This window comes from Dasypus novemcinctus, chromosome 9 (assembly GCF_030445035.2).
Source record: "Dasypus novemcinctus isolate mDasNov1 chromosome 9, mDasNov1.1.hap2, whole genome shotgun sequence".
Classification (NCBI taxonomy): Eukaryota; Metazoa; Chordata; class Mammalia; order Cingulata; family Dasypodidae; genus Dasypus; species Dasypus novemcinctus.
Genome location: NC_080681.1, coordinates 109869276 through 109891799, shown reverse-complemented (window position 1 = coordinate 109891799; position 22524 = coordinate 109869276). Strand labels below are relative to the sequence as shown.

General features: G+C 45.0%; 1 non-coding gene across 1 annotated transcript; it reads right to left on the bottom strand.

Moving 5' to 3' along the window:
- Positions 1-8966: 8966 nt before the first annotated feature.
- LOC111765826 (U6 spliceosomal RNA) lies at positions 8967-9078 on the bottom strand. Its single transcript, XR_002798050.1, has one exon. It is a non-coding gene; the product is annotated as a U6 spliceosomal RNA (small nuclear RNA).
- Positions 9079-22524: the final 13446 nt, after the last annotated feature.

The following is a 22524-nucleotide window of genomic DNA, read 5'->3' as shown; positions in this document are numbered from 1 at the left end:
GAAGAACCAATCCAAATATCTGATTCCCAGAAAATATTTTCACCAATGGCCATTAGCCCAGCCTTGAAATGGACTAAATCCAACCCTTGTATTACCTCGCAGAGAATACTCCTGCTATGTTAGTACAGAGGCTGGCAAAGGCTGGCAAACACAAGCGCTTGCAGCAAAACATCCACAGGGTACAACCTTTGAGACGACCCTTCTTCCTTCTTTGGTCTTTCATTCATACTCTTAATTCCTATCTAGTCACAATACACTCGTGGGACACAAGTACTGCAATGTCAGAGACTCATGGCTCAGAATTGTTTCTTCTAGTCTTCCAAATCTTTTCCATTGATAATTAACTGTAGCGCTGCCAAACCACCTTCGGCCACTTGTGCCTCCGCCATCCTCACGACGGCCCCAGGGCAGACTATCCTTTGGGCTTTGGCATGTCTGCAGACCTGGGAATCCTGGCTTTGCCACTCTGTGGCCTGGGACAAGTTATGTAATCTCTGAGCCTCAGTTTTTGTATCTGTAAAATGGGGAGGATAATGTTAGCAGGTTTATTGTAAGGATTTATTGAGATCGGTAGGTAAAAAGCTATCATGGTGCCTGGCAGAGAGTGAGTACAAAGACTGTTGACATTATTGTTACTATTATCCTCCATGTTACAGACGAGGCGCCTGAGGCTCAGAGAGAAAAAGCAGTTTCCCGAAACACACACAAATACATGGTGGGTCCAGGAGGCAAACACCTCTCTCTGGCTCTACATTCTAGGCCCTTTGCATTAAACAATCTGGCAGAGTCCAGCCTGTAGAGCAGATTTGGGAACAAAGGCCCCTAGTGAAGTCTCAGAGAAGATCAAATAGAATAAAGTCACAAGAGACGAGTACAAAGGAGCCAGATGGAGAGAGACAGCACTGCTGGTTCCTGCCACCTCTTTTTATTGATGTGGAGAAGAACAAAAAAAAAAGGAGGGGGGAGCGGGCAAAGAAGAAGAGGAACTCCAGCAGCTGAGAAAGGAAGTTGGGAGATCAAACACCAAACATCACAAATGCTTTAGCTCCCGTTCACGGCCCCCTGAGACAGGTGGGCGCCCAGGGCTGGCCCCTTTCTGGGTGGGGAAACGGAGGCCCATCGAGGCAAAGTCCCTTTGCCAGAAGTGGTCGGCACCAGAGACAACAGAGGCTCCCAAGTTCCTGGTCTCTGATCTCCACCACGGAACGTTCTGGGGCCAAAATAAGTGTGGGAGCCCCGTCGTGGAAGTCTTGGAGCTGGAAGAAAATCAAGATGTCGCCCCATGCAGCCCAGGCCGGGCAGGCAAAACCATCCCCGACGGACGCTAATTAGATGAGCAGTTCTCAATTAAATAACGGGGGACGGGCAGCGCCAGGGGTGCCGGGATAACTTGGACAGAAAAGCAGTCCAGAGAAAATAGTGGTAGAGAGCAAAGAATTACCGAGGCACACACACAGGAAGCGGGACACGGGTATGGACTTGTTTCTACTCAAGAGCTGAAGGTGGGGCAGCAGCCGCGGGGACCCCCACAGCCGGGCCAGAGCTTTGGCTCCACTTCACAGCCAGATGCTTCCCTCCCTCCCCAGCAGGTTCAGACTGCCCGAGGATGCGCTCCGGGTCCAGCTGTCCCTCTCTCCAGCCTCACCTCCCCCCACGCCCCCTCCCTCTTCTAAAGCCAGCACTCCGACAGTTCTTGGGACGCACCCCACTTTCCCTCTCCCATCTAGGCCTTTGCCACTGCAGGGGTCTTTGCCTGGAGCACCCTGCTCACCCCCTTTCCTTACCTGATCTGCCTCGCTAACTCCCACCCCTCCTGGACGCGTGGGCTCAGTCCTGGGATGATTTACCAACCCACCCCAGAAGGCATGTGCTCCTGCCGCCAATCGCCCGGAGAATGTTCTTATTGCTCCCCCCACAGCCCAGGGCACTGCTGCCCCCACAGCGTGGAGGATCCCCGTGGGCAGAGACGGTGGCCACTTGCAGCCCGGGACTGCGCACTGAGCACTGGACCCTGGACAAGCATTGGGTGGAGAAAGAAGAAATAATCACTGATTTCCCACTGTTTCCATTTTTGAGACTGAAAATAATGCAAGTGCGTATTCACTGTGCCCTTCAAGATCTTTAAACAATAATAAAGGGACATTTAGTAGGCATTTCTCTGCCGGCCTGAGCTAAGTGCTCCACATTCCCCATCGCAGTCCAGATCCCTGTGAGGCTGGGGCTGCTCTCATCCGCCCCATCTCCAGACCAGAGGCGTCCAGCCACTTGCCCAAGATCACAGAGCACCGACTGCAACGTGCTGGGCCCGGAGCCCGAGCTTGTGCTAGTGACCTGCCTCTCTCTCTCTCACTTACAAACCCACCCGGAAAGCCCCTCGAGTGTAACTCTAAACCACGCCTGTGGCAAAGCCAGCCCGTTTCCTCTTCTCACGTCGCAAGCCCAGATGGGGTCTGAGTGACAATTATCTCATCCTCGCTCTGAGCGGAGCCGGGCAGCGCCCTGGGAACGCGGAACTCCCCGGGGCCGGGGGCGGAAGCGGCGCGGCCCGAGGGCGCCTGGCCCCCCGGCCGCGGGTGCCGTCTGGCCCCGGCTGCCGCAAGCCTCGCGCGGCAAAGCAGAAGCGGCGGGGACGGGGAAGGAAGCCGCGGCCGGCGGGCTGCCCGGGCTGCGTCCGCGGCCTCTGGCTGGGGAAGCCGGGAGCTAGCGAGGTGACCGGCCTGCGCCCTGGAGCTCTCCGCTGCCTGCCACGCACGGGGCCCACTCCGGGGGCCTCGAAGCACCCCGGGGCCCAGATGCAAGCAGCTCGGCCACTCGCCGGCCCTCTCCATTCCCTCCCCGGTTAAACGGGGGTGATAATCGTACCCAGGCCCTGAGAATGTAGGGAGGAGGGGATGTGTAGATACCTACTCCTCACATAGGTGAGGGTGGAGCATGGGCGGGGTAACACTTAGAACAATTCCTGGAAGGAAACGCTTAATAATCCTTTGCTGTTCTTGTTGATGTCAATATGATTAGACATAATCATAATCACGGCTGTCCACCCAGCAGGGAGGGGCATCGCTTCCAAGGACCGGGGATGCCTGTTACCAAGCAGCCTCCAGGGGTCCTGCCTGGGGCATTTGTTCAGGAGGCAGAGGCCCAGGCCCGCTCTGGAAGCCCCTGGCTTTGACTCTCTGAGATGGAGCCCGGGAATTTATATTCCTACAACCGCTCCAGGCGATGACAATGGTCAGCCAGGTTTGGGACCCACTGGATTAGACCTGCTGCGCCCCCATCAAAATGGAGGTGCTGGCTCCCCTGGGATTCTAAAGGGGAGAAGGCTCTCTTTCTTTCCTTCCTTTTTTTTCATCAGCATTTGAACTTTTTTCTGTAGCTGTTTCTCCACTGATCCCCAGAAGAACTCCAGGAAACCCTGTCAGGCTGTGTGAACCCCATTTCTCGGCTGTTGGCCTTTCCACCCCCACCCATCCCTCTCTGTGCAAAGAAAAGTTTGCTACAAACATAACCTGCGAACACTGGATTGCAGGGACCATCCCTGATCCACCAGAGTCCATGGAGCCTAACCTCTCTCTTTACTGCTGAAGAAACTGAGGCCCAGAGAGGGTAAGTGATTTGTCCAAGCTTACACAGCGAGCAAGCAGAATGGAGACTACAGCGCATATCAATGGCTCCTTAGTCCCCCTGCCCTTGCCATTGTCACAGGTTCCTGTCCCAAATGCCCCAGGACCACTCATTAAATACCAATTATGAGTGCATGAATTACAAAGTTGAATTTATTGAAAGCTCTATTTACCAGGCACAGGGCTAACTGCTTTACATACATTCTCTTGTTTAATTCCCCTGAACAGAAAAAGAGAGAGAGAGAATAATTCCCATGAACAATTCATCAACGAAGACATCATTAATCCCCATTTTACCTCTGGGACATCTGAGCCTTAGAAGGGGAAAGTGACCTGCCCAAAGCCACACAGCTGGCAAGAGGCAAAATTGTAGCCCAGGCCTGCCTGAGGCCAGAGCCCTACAGTGGGCTGCTACGCCAGCCATTGAGCTATTGTCGCTCACCTCCAGACTTGCCCCTGTGCATGCTACTCTAGGATGTGGAAGCAGGGACTCTGCTCGCAGGGGTCTGCTTTGCCAGGTGGCTCTGTGTCTGACTCTAACCATAGGGGGCTTAAGGGAGACTGCAAGGCTGGAGGAGGAGGAAGGCACTTGCTACTTCCTGTTTGCTTCCTGTTTCTCTGAGGGTCACCCCAGCAGCAGCAGAGCCTTCCTGCAGCAGCAGCTGAATCCACTTTGCAGTTTTTCTAGCAGTTGCAGAAGCAGTTTCGTCACATCCTCTTCTGAGACATGAGCACTAGCTTCCCTGCACCTCTTCTATAGAAGTCCAAGTCCTGGACCAATGGGGCCCCTCCCCCAAGCTCAGAAACACCAGCCCCAGCTGAGCAGGAGCCCCTCCTCAGAGGCCTGAGCGTCAGCTCCCTGCGGCCCTTCCTTTAAGTCTCTAAATCTTAATGATTCCAATCTCTTCCCTTTGTTCTCCCAGCTCTAAGGGATACCTTAGATATTTCTGTGATACCTCAAAGTTCTCTTTTCAACCTTTCAATTACTTGTTTAACAACTTTATACCTAGTTAACAATTCTTGATATTAATTCTGTCTGTTAAAATAACTACTGTAGCTTCTGTCTCCTGATGGGACCCTGACCCACACCAGGAGCGGTCCCAAAATAGGAGTTGGAGACTGGTTTTGCTCCTGTGAAGGTCACTCTAGCAGTGCTCCTTCACCCTGACATAGCACTTCCTTCCAGTATCAACAAAGGAATCCACTTTGAGGGTTTCCAACAATTGCAGAACAGCTTCATTGCCCCCATCCCTTCCCCAGACTCCAGCACCAACCAGCCAGTGCCCCCTTCTCTGACGTCTGGATCGCAGTCCACAGGAACCCTCCTCCAATGCCAGAGACACTAGCACCGGCCAAGCAGCATCTGATAGATATATCCCTTATATTATATCACATAGTTTAAATCACTATAAATGTTGTAGATAAGGAAGGACCTGTGTCCAATCCCAAGACAATTAGTTTTACCTGAACAGACACTGTCTGACCAAAACGACTGTCAGAAGGAAGAAAGCCTGCTCCTAACGGCAGATGGGCTTGGACAGAGAACTCAGTCCAGGGGTTGAGAGAACTCAAGCAGACCTAATGTGTGACCTTCACTGCCCATCCAAACCATCTGGGAGTTCACAGAGGAGGACATGCAGATGGTAACCAAGCACATGGAAAGACACTCAATATCATTAGCCATTAGGGAAATGTGACTTAAAACCACAGTGAGATATCACTACACACCTATCAGAGGGGTAAAATAAAGAACATCAAATGTTGATGAGGAGAAACTGGGCCACTCATACATTGCTGGTGGAGTGTAAAATGGTATGGTCACTCTGGGAAACAGTTTGCAGTGTCTTAAAACACTAAATATACATCTATCAAATGACCCAGCAATTGCACTCCTGGGCTTTTATTCTGGAGAAACGAAAACTTGTGTTCACCCAAAAACCTATACCTGAAAGTATATAACAGCTTTATTAGTGGTAGTCAAAAGCTAGAAGCATTCTAGATGTCCTTCAACAGATTTTTTTGTTTGATACATATCTGTATTTGTATTTGCAATAGCAGCATCCCACTCCTGGTACCAAAAGCTGCTTTAGTTTCCTAGATGCCAAAGCAAATGCCATTCACTGGGTTGGCCTAAACAATGAGAATTTGTTGGCTTACAGTTTTGAGGCTTGGAAAAGTCCGAAATCAAGGTGATCGTTTCACCTAGAATACAGTGGGCATCCTGGGGTTCGCTGCCAGTGATCCTTTGGTACTGTGCTTTTCTGTCACTTGGCAGTCTCTCCTGGCTTCTCCCTCCTCTTCCAATTCCATTGACTTTCAGTTCTGGCTGCTTCCTCTGGTTTTCTCTCCACTTGTGGCCTTTCCTATAGGTCTCAGTAATAGGATTAAGACCCATCCTGAGTCAGCTGGGACAGATCTTAACTGAATTAATCTCATCAAAATGTCCTGTTTCCAAGGGTTCACACCCACAGGAACAGCTTAAGTTTAAGAACGTATTTTCCTGGGGTACGTGGCTCCTGGCCACCAACATGGTCAAACAAACTGTGGGGCATCCATACTGTGGAATGCTACTCAGCAAGAAAAAGGAACAAACTTGGATCGATCTCCAGAGAATTATGCTGAATGGAATCCCAAAATGTTACATAGGGAAGCGGCTGTGACTCAACCGATTGGGCTCCCGTCTACCATGTGGGAGGCCCTGGGTTCACATCCCAGGGCCTCTTTGTGAAGGCAGGCTGGCCCGCACCCATGGAGAGCTGGCACAGCAAGATGACACAACAAAGGGAGACAAGCAGACTCAGAAGAACAGGTAGCAAATGGACACAGAGAGCAGATAACAAAAATAAGCCAGGGGGGTGGGGGGGGTAAATAAATAAATCTTTTTAAAAATGTTACATAATATGTGATTCAATTTATATAAAATTCTTGAACTGACGGAACCATAGAAATGAAGAACAAAGTAGTGGTTTTGAGGACTCGGGAGGGGATGGGGGAGAGGGGAGGTTGTGAAAGTGCAGCAGGAGTGATCCTGGAGCTGATGGGAATCCTCTGGACCTTCTCTGTATCTCTGTCAATATCTTGTATGGTTTTGCAGGATGTTATCTCCGGAGGAACTGATAAAGGTCGGGGAAGGGGAGCACTCTGCATTATTTCTTGAAACCGCCTGTCAATCCACAATTATCTCAAAATAAACACTTCAATTAACAGAGTAAAACAAACAAAAAAGCCTGGGAGTCTTTCTCAAAATAACCACCTGAGGTGGGAGCCTGATTCAATAGCTCTGGGGTGGGGACCCGCGTGTGTGTTTTTTGGCATATCCCCAAAGCTGAAAAACCACACAGTTAAAAGATTACTAAAGTCTCTTCATTCCAAAAATTTATCATTTTTATGTGAAAATGTATCCTATTCCAAACGTTTTAGGGATTCAGGCTAGAACTACCCCTCCCCTGCCCCGACACACACCCCCCTCAGTCTCCTCAGCAGAAAGGAAGAGGAGGCGGGGAGGGAATCAGGGCCTGGGGGGGTGGCCTTTGCGGGGCAGGCAGCTCTGGTTTTCACGGTCCAAGGACTTGAAACCATCCGGCTCACGATTAACCTAAATTAATGGCCATGATGATCAAGGACGGAGTTAGAACCTGACTTTCTGGCTCCGTCCTCTGCAGTTCAGCCTGAGCTCGGGGCAGCCCCCTGTAAGTGTCAGAACAGTTAGAAATGGTTCTAATTATAACCAGGAAGTTTTCAAGCATGTGGGTGGAAAGGAATGCCAATTCATGTAATAGCCGTTTCTGCAGCACAATAACCAGCCCCCCGGCCCCCATCGAGTATTCTTGGCCCAGTTTTCGAGGGTGACAAATGGTGCACACACCGGAACAGAGAGGAGCTTTTATCACACAGACAAGAAACCCCAAGTCTCAGCAGCCAGGACCAGAGCTGGGAAGGGCTTGGGGAGGAGAGCGGTTCTCCAAGGAACTGCATTTATGTAACTGGTTAGTTTGATTTTTTGTTTCTCCCCTTCATAATTAGCCAGCTAATTACCCTCTTCTCCATGCTAATGAATCACTGAAGACTCTTGAAGAGAGAGGAGTCATCAGAGAAGATGTTTTACTGCTTGGGGCCCGCAGCCTCCCTCCTGCCCCTCCCTCTGCTCTGGCCACCAGACGCGGCTCCTCTGCCTCCCTGAAGGGGCCGAGAGCTGTGAACTTGTGATCCAGAGCCAGTTAACTTTACAGCTAATGTGCCGAGTGGCATTCCAGACTGCTTCTGGAGCCAGAGCACGGAGGGCGGGACAGGCTCTGGGAGTTCATCCTCCGGGAAGCACCAACCCGGGCTTCCAGTTCTCCCTCCCAGGAAGGGCCGGTTCGACCACAGCGGCACCCCCAGCCACAGGGCACTGCTTCTGCTGTTTCTAATTCCTTCTTCCTGCTCCCCCGATGGCCAGTGACAACGGTAGAGAGAACTGCAGGAGGCCTGGAAATCCACACCTTCCTTTACCATTTACCAGCTGTGCAGCTAAAGTACTTGGCCTCTCTGAGCCTTCCAGAGTATCTCTATAGAACCTTCTCGTAGGTTTTTTTTGAGGACTAGAGGCCCAGAGGCTGGCGGCAGAGTGGGTGCACCATAAATGGAGAACATGGAGCTTGTCTGCAGCTAACCCCCTAGACTCTTTTGAGCCTCTCAGGGGGAAATTCCAAACATAGCTCCCCTGTGCAGCTCAGAAAGTCAGTCTCAAACCTTAACGTGTTTGAAACACCCTATAACCATTAAACATCATATACTCAAAGAATATTTAAGGAAATAGGGGAAGGCTTCCAAAAATTTCTGAGCACAGATAGAGTAGCAAACTCCGTGTGCAGCAGGTGCCAGAGTGCTCACGTGTGGAAGGAAGCCTGGGGACAGCTCCACCAAAACATTGGCCATTGCTTTTTCTAGGTGGTGGGGGAGCGGAATGCAAGGGATACTTATTTGCATCGTTACATTTTTCTGATACTTACGAAATTTTTGCCATGAACAATTTTTTTTAGATTTTTTAAAAATTTATTTCCCCCCTCCTTGCCACTTGCACTCTCTGTGTCCATTCACTGCACACTCTTCTGTGGCAACTTGTCTTCTCTTTTCATCTTCTCTAAAAGCACTGGGAACTGATCCTGGAAACTTCTGACATGGGAGAGAGGCACCCAATCTCTTGAGCCACCTCAGTTCCCTGGTTTGTTGTGTCTCTCATTCTCTTTTCCTTTGTGTCTCTTTTTTGTTGCATCATCTTTTTTTTTTTTTCTTTTTTTTTTAGCAAGCCATCACAAATATGACATTTTATTTGTCACTTTTAAAAGACTGAATTTTAAACAGATTCAAAATATGGAACATTTCACAAATTTGCATCATCCTTGCACAGGGGCCATGCTAATCTTCTCTGTATCATTCCAATTTACATGTGCTGTATATGTGCTGCCAAAGCGAGCACTGTTGTATTATCTTGTTGCATCAGCTCGCTGCACGAGCCGGCTTGCCTTCATCAGGAGGCACCGGGAACCAAACCCAGGACCCTGCCATATGGTAGACAGGAGCTCAGTCGCTTGAGTCACATCTGCTTTCTACCATGAACATTTAAAAGCTATATGAACAGTTGTGTTTTTTTTTATGTTACATGCTCTATAAAATGTTTTTCTATTATTTATAATATAGAAAAGTTACTTATTTCTTTAAAATTTGAGCATTTCAGTAGAATATATGGGACAAAATATCTAGAATTCCTTTTATTTATATGCACAACAGGCATTGCTCCGGATGCTGTGAGCTGTGTGGGAAGTTTAACAGTCTAGCAAGAAGGAAAGAGGTGGGTGTTCTGGAAGAAGTCCAGGCAAAGTGTTCTGGGAATCCCAAAGGAGGACAAGCAAGGAGAGCGTCTTAAAAGAGATGCCCTTCAGGCCAGGTTAGGGAAGGTACAGAGTTAAAGGATTTGAACACATAGTTTCAAATCTTCTATTTCACTCTTCTGTAACCAGAACTGGGACACTGGCTGGGGGCAGGAGAAGCTAGGTCTCCTGCTCTCAGACTCTCTGCCACCTTCTCTTCCCTGGACAAGGCACAGAAAATGGGCCTTCCCTGGACATCTCACAGAATCACAGAACCATAGCGAGTTGGAGTTGGCAGGACTCCTTAGAGATAGTGGAGTTGATTGTCCTCGTTGTATGTGAGGAAAGTGAGGCCCACTGAGGGGAAAGGTCTTTTCCCGAGGTCTCCTGATTTTCGAGCTAGGAACCAGCTAGCCTCACATTCCAGTCAGACTCGGCTTCTGATACCATTACCAAGCAGGGCACATTTTCCAAAAGTCAGTGACAACTGCAGTACTGCAACCCCCAGGTACTTACTGCTCTGGTTGCTACTAATTCCTTCTTCCTAGTTGTCCTTCATGACCGCAGACAACTATCTAGCCACAATGTTTCAGTATGAAAAAAATAGCTACTGAGATCCTGAAAATGAGCCTTCATTTGCCTCCATCCTATTACTTGCAGCTCTAAACTCTGATCATGGGTTGGCATGACATACCATCCAAATTCATTCTGAAAAAACTAACACTGGTTTCTGCCTGCATATCCCTCCTCACATTTAAATGAGACAGTGCCCTCTCTTCCTGGCATACCCAAGAGTACCCTCTCTTGGCATAACCAAGAGCATAATGGTTAAGATCTTATATTGATGAGTTTTTACTTGTCTGAACTTGGGTGATCTACTATTAATTAATTTCTTCTATTAATCTATAAAATGAATTAAATAATGTACATAAAGTACTTAGCACTACACCACGTTCAAGCCACTGGACTGTAAGCCTCGTGAGGGCAGACAAGGATTGATACTGCTTTGTCTACCCTGGATCCCCAGGACCTAATAAAAAGTTTAGCCTTTAAGGGTTGCTCAATAAAAATTTGATGAACAAACGAGTAAATGAATGACTGCTAGCCAAAATTAAAGATTCAATGCTATGACTATTTTCACTAAAGAATTGCTACCACGAGAAGGGAAGGGGGAGTCTTGTATAGCCAGAAGGATGCTGGCTAATACTCTTTACACCCTCCAACTATAAACAAACCAAATATGCCAGACAGAAAATAGAAACATGTTTTAGTTGCATCAATTACTCTAAAAAAGATAAGCAATACTCAAAACTAAAAACAAAGTGAAAACTAGAACCTAGGAAGGTTAGTGGTGCCCCAAAGTTCCAGTGCAGACTGGAGACAGAGCTGAGAGCCCACTTAAAGTGACCAGGATTCTAATATAAAACCCCCTCTGCATAAATCTGAGACCCCAAAAATTACACATCAGAACAAAACCACTCTAGTCTATAGTCCCTGAGGACTTTACAACAAATTGCTTATACTGGACTTTGGCAATGAGTGAAAGGAAAAAAAAACACTCGCATAGAATTTGTAGCTACAAGCCAACTCTAATAATAAGGTGTGCAGACTGAATTTATTCACCTGGGGTGGTCTAAAAATATCAAGTCAAGAATTTAAAGTGGTCGTAAACCCACCTTCAACACAAGCTCACAAATTGCCCAAAGGTAAAATTCTGATATATGAGCTCACAGTCACAATTACAAAACATACAAGAAGCTAGGCATCCAGGGCAAGAGTCAGCAGAAATAACAGTTAGTAGATTCAGACCCACAAAGACCTCAAACACTGGGATTATCAGATGTAGAATTTGAAATAATTTTAATATTTTTAATGAAATTTTAAAAGAAGTATTAAAATATAAGTAAAAAGTTAGCATCTATAAAATTTACTTCATGGGTTTAAAAAAGAACTTCAAGAAATGAAAAACATTATGTCTGAAATTTTTAACTCATCAGATGAGTTTAACTGCAAATTGACACAACTGAAGAAAAGTGAAGCAGAAAGACATAAAGATGTCTTAAATATAAAACAGATTAAGATATATTGATAATATTGTGAAAAGGTATAACTTATCTAATCCTGACTACGGGAGGAAAGAGGAGAAAGAATAAGACAGAGGTAATATTTGCAGAGATATAATGGTCATTGAATCAGCCATTATCCCTGAGAAATTTCCTTAACTAATGAAAATAAATAGCTACAGATTTAAGAATCCTTTAGAAAATCTCAATCAGGGTTATCAGATTTAGCAAATAAAAATATAGTTAGATATGAGCTTCAGATAAAAATGAATAAAACCTTTCAGTATAAGTATACCCCCATGCAATATTTGGGACATTTTTATACTAAATATGTATTCATTTTTTTACCTGAAATTCACCTTTAACTGGGCATCTTGTATTTTATCTGGCAATCCTAACACCTAGACACATCACCATGAGCCCATAAAGCACCAAAGTAAAAGGAAGTTCAGAAAAGCAGCCAAAGAGATAAGATAGATTGCCTCTAAATCAATGACAATTAGACTGACAAATGACTTCTCAACAGCAACAACAGATACTGAAATTCAGTGGAATAACATCTTCAAAATATGGAAAGAACGTAACTAGAATTCTATACCCAGAAAAAATATCCTTTAAAATTGGACTAAAATAAAGACATATTCAAGTAAATAAAACAACAAATTTGCCATAAACAGATCCTCACTTTAAAAATGCTGAAGGACTCCTTTAGGCAGAAGAAAAGTAATCACAGATGTAAGATCAGAAAAACAAGAAGAGATGGAGAGCAAGGAATACGGTGACTGTGCGAGAAAATCTAAACAACATAGATTGACCAAATCATTAATACCATGTAGGATTTAAAAAAAAAAAACAAGTTAGAACTAAAATACATATAACAATAAAATGCAAGAAGGATGATGGAGATTTAGAAGTTGCCAACACTTGGGGGAAAGGATAATGATGATTAATTTTAAATTTTGATTAGGTCAGTGGGTATGTTGACATTTCTAGAGTGATGACTAAAAGAAAAGTAATAAAGTATGTAACTTCCAAACTGATGATTGGGGGCAGGGAAGGGGAATGAGAAAAATAACAATCTCCCAAACTTGGCTAGAAAAGACAGAAAACATAAACACAGAAAAGGCAAAACAAATACAAAACAAAAAGTAAACAGTAGGAAAAATCCACATATGTCATTGATTACCTAAATTCCCAGTTAAAAATCTAGATTTTTAAAACCCAGTTAAGTTCCATTTATTAAAGGTAAAACTACAACATAAGTAAGAAGTGTGATGGTTAAGTTCAAGCATCATCTTGGTCAGATATATGGTATCCAGCTGTTTGGTCAAGCAAGCACTTATCTGATTGTTGCTGTGAAGATATTTCGTGGATTTAAATCATCGGACAACTGAGAAGATTGCCTTCAACAATGAGAAAAGTCTCATCTAATCAGTCGAAGGCCTTAAAATGAGAAGCGATAATTCCAGTAGTCAGAAGGGAGAATTTCCATCTCTACTTCAGCCAGCCTGCTCCTCCTGCGGAATTCACTGAGGACCTTCATCAGAGTTCCCAGCTTGTGGCCTGCCCTATGGAATTTGGACTTTCCCATACTCACAGTCATGTGAGCCAATTCCTATAAAACATCTCATAATATTTGCATTATATAAATATTTATTCTATTGGTTCTATTTCCCCAGAAAATCCTGACTAATCCAGATGTTGTTACCAGGAATGGTTCTTGAAAAACAGAATCTTAGGCATGAGACTTTTGAGTTGGTTCTAGGGTTTTGTGGAATTAGTTCTTTAATCTGATTCGATTCAAAGGCTCTAATGACTCTATTTCCAACAATCAAGATGGCTCTCATAGTCCACGGTTAACAATAGAAATATGTAAATTATCACCACTGGATATGGTTACTCAAATGCTTACAAGAGGCAGTGCTCTAAGTGAGAGTATTTTTGATACCTTAACAGTTTATAGAGTTAAAAAGTATAATGAGGGAAGCAGACTTGGCCCAGTGGTTAAGGCGTCCGTTTACCACATGGGAGGTCCGCGGTTCAAACCCCAGGCCTCCTTGACCCGTGTGGAGCTGGCCCATGCGCAGCACTGATGCACACAAGGAGTGCCCTGCCACGCAGTGGTGTCCCTGCATAGGGGAGCCCCACGCGCAAGGAGTGCACCCTGTAAGGAGAGTCACCCAGCGTGAAAGAAAGTTCAGCCTGCCCAGGAATGGAGCCGCACACACAGAGAGCTGACAAAACAAGATGATGCAACAAAAAGAAGTTCCCATGCTGCTGACAACAACAGAAGCGGACAAAGAAGAAGACGCAGCAAATAGACACAGAGAACAGACAGTTGGGGTGGGGGTGTGGGGGAAGGGGAGAGAAATAAAATAAATTAATTTTTTTAAAAAGTATAATGATATTGACTGATTGTTCCTAAATATATTGAATACAGTTGTAAAAGAAAGGGATGAGCTCAAGGTTTCAAATTCCCAACTTACATGCTTCATTAAGGACATAAAATTTTATATGTTTGCCTTGAAAGAAGATCTTATTTCTTGTAGCCTCACACTTGAGATCTCTGAAAAAACAGATCCAGAGTCTCATTGTGTAAGTGACTGAATTGCAATGTAAATTGGTTACCTAACCTTGTAGGATATGTGATGTTAAAGTGAGGACATTGATTAGAAAACAATGGGATACTGAGAATTGAATTGGGGACATATGGGCTGATAATGATGACAGTGGGGACACTGATTCTGCTGAGTATTTGCCAGATAAAACTATAATGGTCTGCTCCGAGGAACTGGCCATCCAACCTCCACCTAAACAGGTTTATCCTGCTGTTGGATAAACCTGTAACCACTTTCCCAGAGGAAACACGCACACGCACACACACACACACACACACACGCACACACACACACACGTCTGTCTGAAGAGATTAATCCTAATCATATTTCACCTTATGAAACTGCAATGGAATGCTGGGAGGTATTTGGCTTATATATACCTCTTTTTTTTTTTTAAGGTACTAGGAGCCAGGGATTGAACCTGGGACCTGTATCTGGGAAGCCAGTGCTCAGCCACTGAGCCTTATCAGCAACCCTGAGTTGGTTTCTTCATTTGTTTTGCTTGTTTGTTTTCCTGGTGTTTGTTTGTTTGTTTGTTTGGGAGTTACTGGGAACCAAACCCAGGACCTCCCGTGTAAGAAGCAGGCACTCAACCACTTGAGCTACATCCACTCCCACATGTACTTCTAACTCTTCCAATAACCCATGCCCACCACCCCTCTCTCTTCCAGACCTATATGTAGACTGAAGTCCCAACAGGCCACAAAAGGGGAGGTACAAAGTGTGACTCATGAGGAGGTATAATATGCTCCAAATGAACTGCTTGGCTTTTCCAATTCATACAGACAGAAATCAGGGGGTCGGCATTAAGGGAGTGGGATAATGCTGGAAGGAATATAAAGTTAGGTCAGGCTGAATTTAATGATACGGGCCCACTAAGCAGAGATTCTGGATTCATTGTTGCAGTTCAAAGGACTAAACAGTACTCTAACAGTGTGTTCGTGTGAGTTGGCTGAAACATGGACCAAAACGTGGCCTGCCGGGTCTGAAGTCAAAATGCCAGAACTGCCCTGGTATAACGTAGATGAGGGGATCCAAAGCCTGAGAGAGGTGGAAATGTTAGGGTGGATCTGCCATGTTAAGTCGTGCTCACCTACCCCAGGAGTGGCCAGAGGACACATCTTTCACCAAGACTGTGAGGAATAAATTTGTGAGCTTTACTCCATAATCCCTAAAAGTTCTGTGGTTGCTCTTCTCTGTGGGTCAGGTTTTACTTTTGGAACTCCTGTCACTGAACTGGGATCCTTAAACACCACGGGGATGACTGGACCCCATTTTGACGGAAGCTAAGTGACAGCACTTAAGTCTACAAAAACAAGGTGGATGTGGCTACCCTAATGGAAAGCAGACTCAAAGCAGTAATCAGAATAGTCTGACTCGCGGAGACCTATGGCACTGGCTAGTAGATCATGGGGTACCCAGAAGTAAAATGGGTAGGCAAACTTAAATTCTTACTTGATCTGTATAAGTAGAAGAGTTCTAAGTCAAGTAAACAAAGGCTAACTTGAATTACAAAACTGGAGAGTCATGCCCCCTTAATCAATTCCCAGATGGGACAGTTTACAGACCCAGAACCCCTTGAATGAAGAGAAGGTCAGGTCCACTTGGGGAAGGAGCCTGCTACATTGCCAAGAAGTTATACTATTAAATCTTCTTCCCATCCATCCCCAAAGAGACCTATGGCCTTTTACTAGAGTAACTGCTATGGGGAAAGGAAATGATCAGACATTTTGGTGATAATCAGACCCTGGCTCAAAAGTGACATTAATTCTAGGAGACCCAAAATGTCACTGTAGGCCACCAGTCAGAGGAGGGGCTTTGGAGGTCAGGTGATCAGTGGGGTTTTAGCTCAGGTCCATGTCACAGTGGGCTCCAGGCCCATTCTGCGGTTATTTCCTAGTTCCAGTATGCATAATTGGACTAGACATTTCTGCAGCTGGCAGAACCCCCACAATCATCCCTGACTTGTGGGCTGAGGACTATTATGGTAGGAAAGGCCAAGTGGAAGCCACTAGAACTGCCTCTACCTAGCAAAATAGTAAATAAAAGCGATACTGGATTCCTGGAAGGATTGCAGCAATTAGTGCCACCCTCAATGATCTGAAGGATGCAGGGATGGTGATTCCCACCACATCCCCATTCAACTCTATTGACCTGTGCAGAAAACAGATGGATCTTGGAGGATGACAGTAGATTATCATAAACTTAACCAGGTTGTGGCTCCAATTGCAGCTGCTGTTCCAGATGTTTTATCATTACTTCAGCAAATCAACATATCCCCCTGGTACCTGGTATGCAGCTATTAACCTGGAAAATGTCTTTTTCTCAATTTCTCTTAGAAAAGACTACCAGAAATAGTTCACTTTCAGCTGGCAAGGCCAGCAATACATCTTCACTGTCTTACCTCAGGGGTATATCAAGTCGCCAGCCTCATGTCATAATCTAGTCCGCAGGAACCTTGTTGTCCCTCCCTCCTGCAAGACATCACGCTAGGCCATTATACTGATGATATCATGTTGATTGACCTTAGTGAGCAAGATCTAGCAACTACACAAGACTTATTCATAAGTCATTTTCATGTCAGAAGGTGGGAGACAAATCAATAAAATTTCAGGGCACTTCCACCTCAGTGAAATTTCCAGGTGTCCAGTGGTGTGGGGCTTGTCAAGATATTCCTTCTAAGGTGAAGGATAAGCTGTTACATCTTATGTAGGCCCCTCCTACAGCCAGAAAAGAGGCACAAAGCTTATTCGGCTTCTTTGGGCTTGAGAGACAACATATTCCTCATTTGCTACTCCAGCCCATTTACCAAGTGATCCAAAAAGCTGCTTGTTTTGAATGTGGACAGGAACAAAAGGAGGCTTCGCTGCATGCAACAGGTCCACATTGCTGTGCAAGCTGCTCTGCCACTTGGGTCATATACCCATGTGCAATGGGGCCGGAAGTGTCAGTGGCAAATAGAGACACTGTCTGGACCATTTGACAGGCCATTAAAGGAGAGTTACAATGCAGACCCTTAGGCTTTTGGAGCAAAACTCTCCCATCCTCTGCAGATAAATACTCTCCTTTTGAGAAACAGCTTTTTGCCTTCTGCTGGGCCTTAGTAGAGACCAAACACATAATCATGGGCCACCAAGTTACCATGAGACCTGAGCTGCCCATCATGAAATGGGTGTTGTCTGACTTGCCAAGCCATAAAGTTGGGTGTGCACAGCAGCACTCCATCCTAAAATGGAGGTGGCATATATGAAATAGGTCTTGAGCAGATCCTGAAGGCACAAGTAAGTTACATGAGGAAGTGACCAAAGGCCTATGGCCCCCACTCCTGCCCTATTGCCTTCTCTTTCCCAGTCCACAACTCTGGCCTCCTGGGGAGTTCCTTCCAATCAGTTGACTAAGGAAGAGAAAACTCAGGCCTGGTTTATAGATGGTTCTGTACTAAATACAGCTAACACCTGAAAGTGGACTGTTGCAGCACTGCAGCCCCTTTCTGAGATGCCCCTGAAGGACAATATTGAAGGGAATTCCTCCCAACGGGCAGAACTTTGAGCACCGCACCTGAATCTTCATTTTGTTTTGGAAAGAGAAATGACCAGAGGGGAATTTTTTATGGATTCAAGGGCAGTTGCCAAAGGTTTGACTGGATGGTCAGGGGCTTGGAAGGAACATGATTGGAAAATTGGTGACGAAGAGGTCTGGGAGAGAGATATGTGAAAACACCTTTCTGAGTGCACAAAAAACATGAAGATATTTTCTCCCCAATGAATGCTCACCAGAGGATGACTTCAGCAGAGAAAGATTTTAATAATCAAGTGGATAAGATGACCCGCTCTGTGGCTACCAGTTGGTCTCTTTCTCCAGTCACTCCTATCATTGCTCAATGGGCTCATGAACAAAGTGACCACAGTGGTAAGGATGGAGATTATGTGTGGGCTCAGCAACATGGACTTTCACTCACCAAGGCCAACCTGGCTGTAACCACTGCTGAGTGACCAGTCTCCAGCATCAGAGACCAACAATCTGTCCCCAATATGGCAGCACTCCCCAAGGTGATCAGCCTGCTACCTGGTGGCAGGTCAATTACATTGGACCACTTCCTTCATGGAAGGGGCAGTGATTTATTCTAAGTGGAATAGACACATATTCTGGATACGGGTTTGCCTTCTCTGCACACAATGCTTCTGCCAAAACTACCATACATGGACTTACAGAATGCCTTATTCATTGCCATGGTATTCCACACAGCATTGCTTCTGACCAAGGAACCCAGTGCACAGCAAATGATGTGCAGGAGTGTGTACATGTCCATGGAATCCACTGGTCTTACCCCCATGATCCTGAAGCAGCTGGATTGATAGAACAAATGGTGGAATGGCCTTTTGAAGACTCAATTATGGCGCCAACTGGGTGGCAATATCTTGTAGGGCTGGGGCAGTGCTCTCCAGGAGGCCGTGCATGCTCTAAATCAGGATCCACTCTATGGTGCTGTTTCTCCCCTAGCCAGGATTCATGGGTCTAGGAATCAAAGAGTGGAAATGGGAGTGGCACCACTCACTATTAACCCCAGTGATCCACTAGAAAAATGTTTGCTTCCTGTTGCTGCAACCTTAAGCGCTGCTGGTCTACAAGTCTTAGTTACAAAAGAAGGAGTCCTTACACCAGGAGACAAAACAATGATGCAATTGACCTTGAAATGAAGACTACTACCAGATCACTTTGGGCTCCTCATGCCTCTGACTCAATCAGCAAAGAAGGGAATTACTGTACTGGCTGGAGTGATTGATCCTGACTATGGGGAAATAGGACTGCACCTACACAATGGAGGTAAAGAAGAGGTTGCCTAGAGTACAGGAGATCCCCTGGGCATCTCTTGGTACTACCAAGCCCTGTGATTGCAGTCAATGAAAAATTGCAACAATGCAATCCAGTTAGTACTATCAATAGCCCAGAAATTTCAGGAATGAAGGTTTAGGTCACGCCACCAAGCAAAGAACCACAGCCATCTGAGGTACTTGCTGACGGTAAAGTGAATATGGAATGGATAGTGGAAGAAGGTAGTTATAAATCTGAGCTACAACCATGTGACCAGTTACAGAAATAAGGACTATAATGGTTATGAATATTTCTTCCTTGTTTTGTTTGAGCATGCTTGTACATATACATAAAGCAAATATCATTGGTTTCTTCCCTATCTTATCCCCTTACCATATGGCCTAAGGACTTGTACCATATTCTGGGGAAAGTTACTGCCTTTCTGGTTGTATGCAGGACAGTTGTGCATTGTTGGAAAAATATGACTCTTGTTGTTTTTATTTAGAGATAAAGTATGGTTTAAGGAGATGTGTATGGGTGCCAGGCTGACAAGGGGTGGACTGGGTCAAGTTCATGCGCTAACCTGGCCAGGCCATAGTGTCCACTTTTTTGGTCAAGCAAGCACAGGCCTGGTTGTTATGGTGAAGATATTTCATGGGCTTAAATCATCAGTAAGTTGGTTGCATCTATGGCTAATTAATCTACAAGCAATTGAGATTGCCTTCAACAGTGAGGGGAGTCTCATCCAATCAGTTGAAGGCTTTAAAAAGAGAAGTGATGATTTCAGCAGCAGAAAGGAAAATTTCCATCTCATCTTCAGTCAGCCAGCTTCTCTTGGGGAATTCATTGAAAATCTTCATCATAGTTCCCTGTTTGCAACCTGCCTATGGAATTTGGATTTGCCCATCCCCAAGGTCACTTGAGACAATTCTTTAAAAATCTCATATTCATATATGTATATATATACACACACACACACATGGTTCTGTTTCCCAAGAGAACCCTGATTAATACAAGTACACAGAAGGGTTAAAAGTAAAAGAATAGAAAAAGATATTCCAGGTTTATTAACCAAATGAGAAAGATAGAGTAGTTATGCTAACATCATAAAAATAGATTTTAATGCAAAATAAATATTACTAGAAATAAAGAAGGTCACAAAATAATGATAAGATATTTAATTCACCAAGAAGAAATAATTCTAAATTGATAAGCAACTAATAACATAACCTAGAAACATTTAAGGAACATTTGACAGAACTACAAGGAAAAATTGAATAATCTACCATTTTAGCCTAGTCTTCTCAGGATTGATACACAGACAAGAAATCAGTAAGCAGGGAAACAGATGTGGCTCAAGCAATTGGGCTCCCATCTACCACATAGGAGGCCCAGGTTTCGATACCCAGGGCCTCCTAGTAAAGGGAAGCTGGCCCATGTGGCAAGCTGGCCCACGTGGAGTGCTGCCCCGCACAGGAGCGCTGCCCCACAGGAGTGCTGGCCCACACGGACTGCTGACACAACAAGATGATGCAACAAAAAGAGAGACAGAGGAGAGACAATAAGAGATGCAACAGACTAGGGAGTTGAGGTGGCATAAGAGAATGATCACCTCTCTCCTACTCCAGAAGGTCCCAGAATCAGTCCCCAGAGCTGCCTAATGAGAATACAAGCAGACACAGAAGAGCACACAGCAAATGGACACGGAGAGCAGACAATGGAGGGAGGGGAGAGAAATAAATAAATCTTTAGGGAAAAAAAATCAGTAAGCATTTAGAAAATTCGACTGGCACAATTAGCAAGCTTTATCTGATGTACATATATAAAATATTGCACTAAGTATACCTCCATCCATGGATGAAATAATTTTTATGAACATTCTCTAAACACAGTATCATTAATTTATAAAACAATTACAAAATATAACTGGAGAAACTCCATAAGTTTCCAAAGTAAGAAACACTTCAAAATGACTGATGGATTAAAAAAGATATTAAAATGGTAAGTAGAAAATATTTGAGCTGAATGACAATGAAAATATTACATATCAAAACTTGTGGGATGCAGCTATAGCAACATTAAAAAGGAAATTTATAGTCTTAAATGGTTATGTTACAAAAAAACGAAAGCTGAAAACTAATGAGCTAAGCATTTTACCTAAATGCCTTCAAAGAAAGTAGAATGAAGGAAAAATAAAGAGCAGAAATAATTCATGAATGAGAAAACATGCAATTCTAGAGCAGGGGTTCTTAGCCTTTTTTGTTCTACAGACCCCTTTGCCAGTCAGGTGAAATGAACACTACTGTAATTTATTTACTGCATATATTCATAAATGAAAGAAATGCTAGATTTCAGTTAGAAGCCAGAGAAGATAAAGATAAATTGATTTTTTTTTTCCAATTCAAGCTCACAGACCCCCTGAAATCTTTCCCTGGACCCCTGGTTAAGAACCCCTGTTCTAGAGGATCAACAAACCCAAAACTGATTATTAGAAAAGATCAATAAATATGAATCTAATTATGACGAAGCCATCAAACAAACCCAAATTTGAGAGTACATTACTTTTCTATTGCTGGTATAACAAGTTACCACAAACTCAGTGGCTTAAAACAGCTTAAGTATATTATTTTACAGTTTTGTAGCTCAGAGGTCTGGCATGGGTCCTATCAGGCTAAAATCAAGGTGTCTGCAGCGCTGCATTCCTGTCTGGAGGCTCAAGGGAGAATCCATTTTCTTGCTCATTCAGGTTGTTGGCAGAATCCAGTTGCCTGTGATTGTAGGACTGAGCTCCCATTTCCTTGACGGCTGTCAGCTGAGGGCCTCTTCCAGCTTCTGGAGGCCACCCACATTCCTTGACTCATGTCCCTCTTAATCCACCTTCAAACCAGCCACACAGTTCGAGTCCCTCTCCCACTACGAACCTCTCCTTCTTCCTCTGTCTGCCCTCTCTGCCCCAGCCTGTAAAGGTTCCATGCTGTTAGGGCTCATGTGGTTAGACTGGGCCCACTGGGTAATCTCAGGTAATCTCACCATCTCAAGGTCCCTTTATCATCACATCTCCAAAGTCCCTTTGGCCACATATGGTAACATATTCACAGGTTCCAGAGATTAGGGCACTTGAGGACAGTGTCTGTACAGGAGGGGGAAATAAATGGAGATGTAAGGAGACAGCCTGGAAGCAGCCACCCCCCACACCTCCCAAGAGCAGTGAGCACCCCTAGCACCCAGTGCTTGGTTTCTAAGTGCCTTCTCCACAAAAAGAACCAGAACTCCTTGGAGGAATGCCTTGTTCCAGGGCTGAGGCAGGGAAAGTACAAGATGAGCCTGGAACAGGCTCAAAGAAAGATGGGGGCAGGTCAAAAAGACAGCATTCAAGGGGGCACCCACTGACTAACTCAGGGACAACTTGGGCATCAAAATTAATAATCATAGTGGCAGTTTATAACCCATCGAATAACATAGGAAACCATGATACAAATTAGTAAATGAATAAATTGAAGTTTGATGACGAACAGCGTATTTACAGTTTCAAAGTACCACTTTACAGCTGTTTCATCTTGGG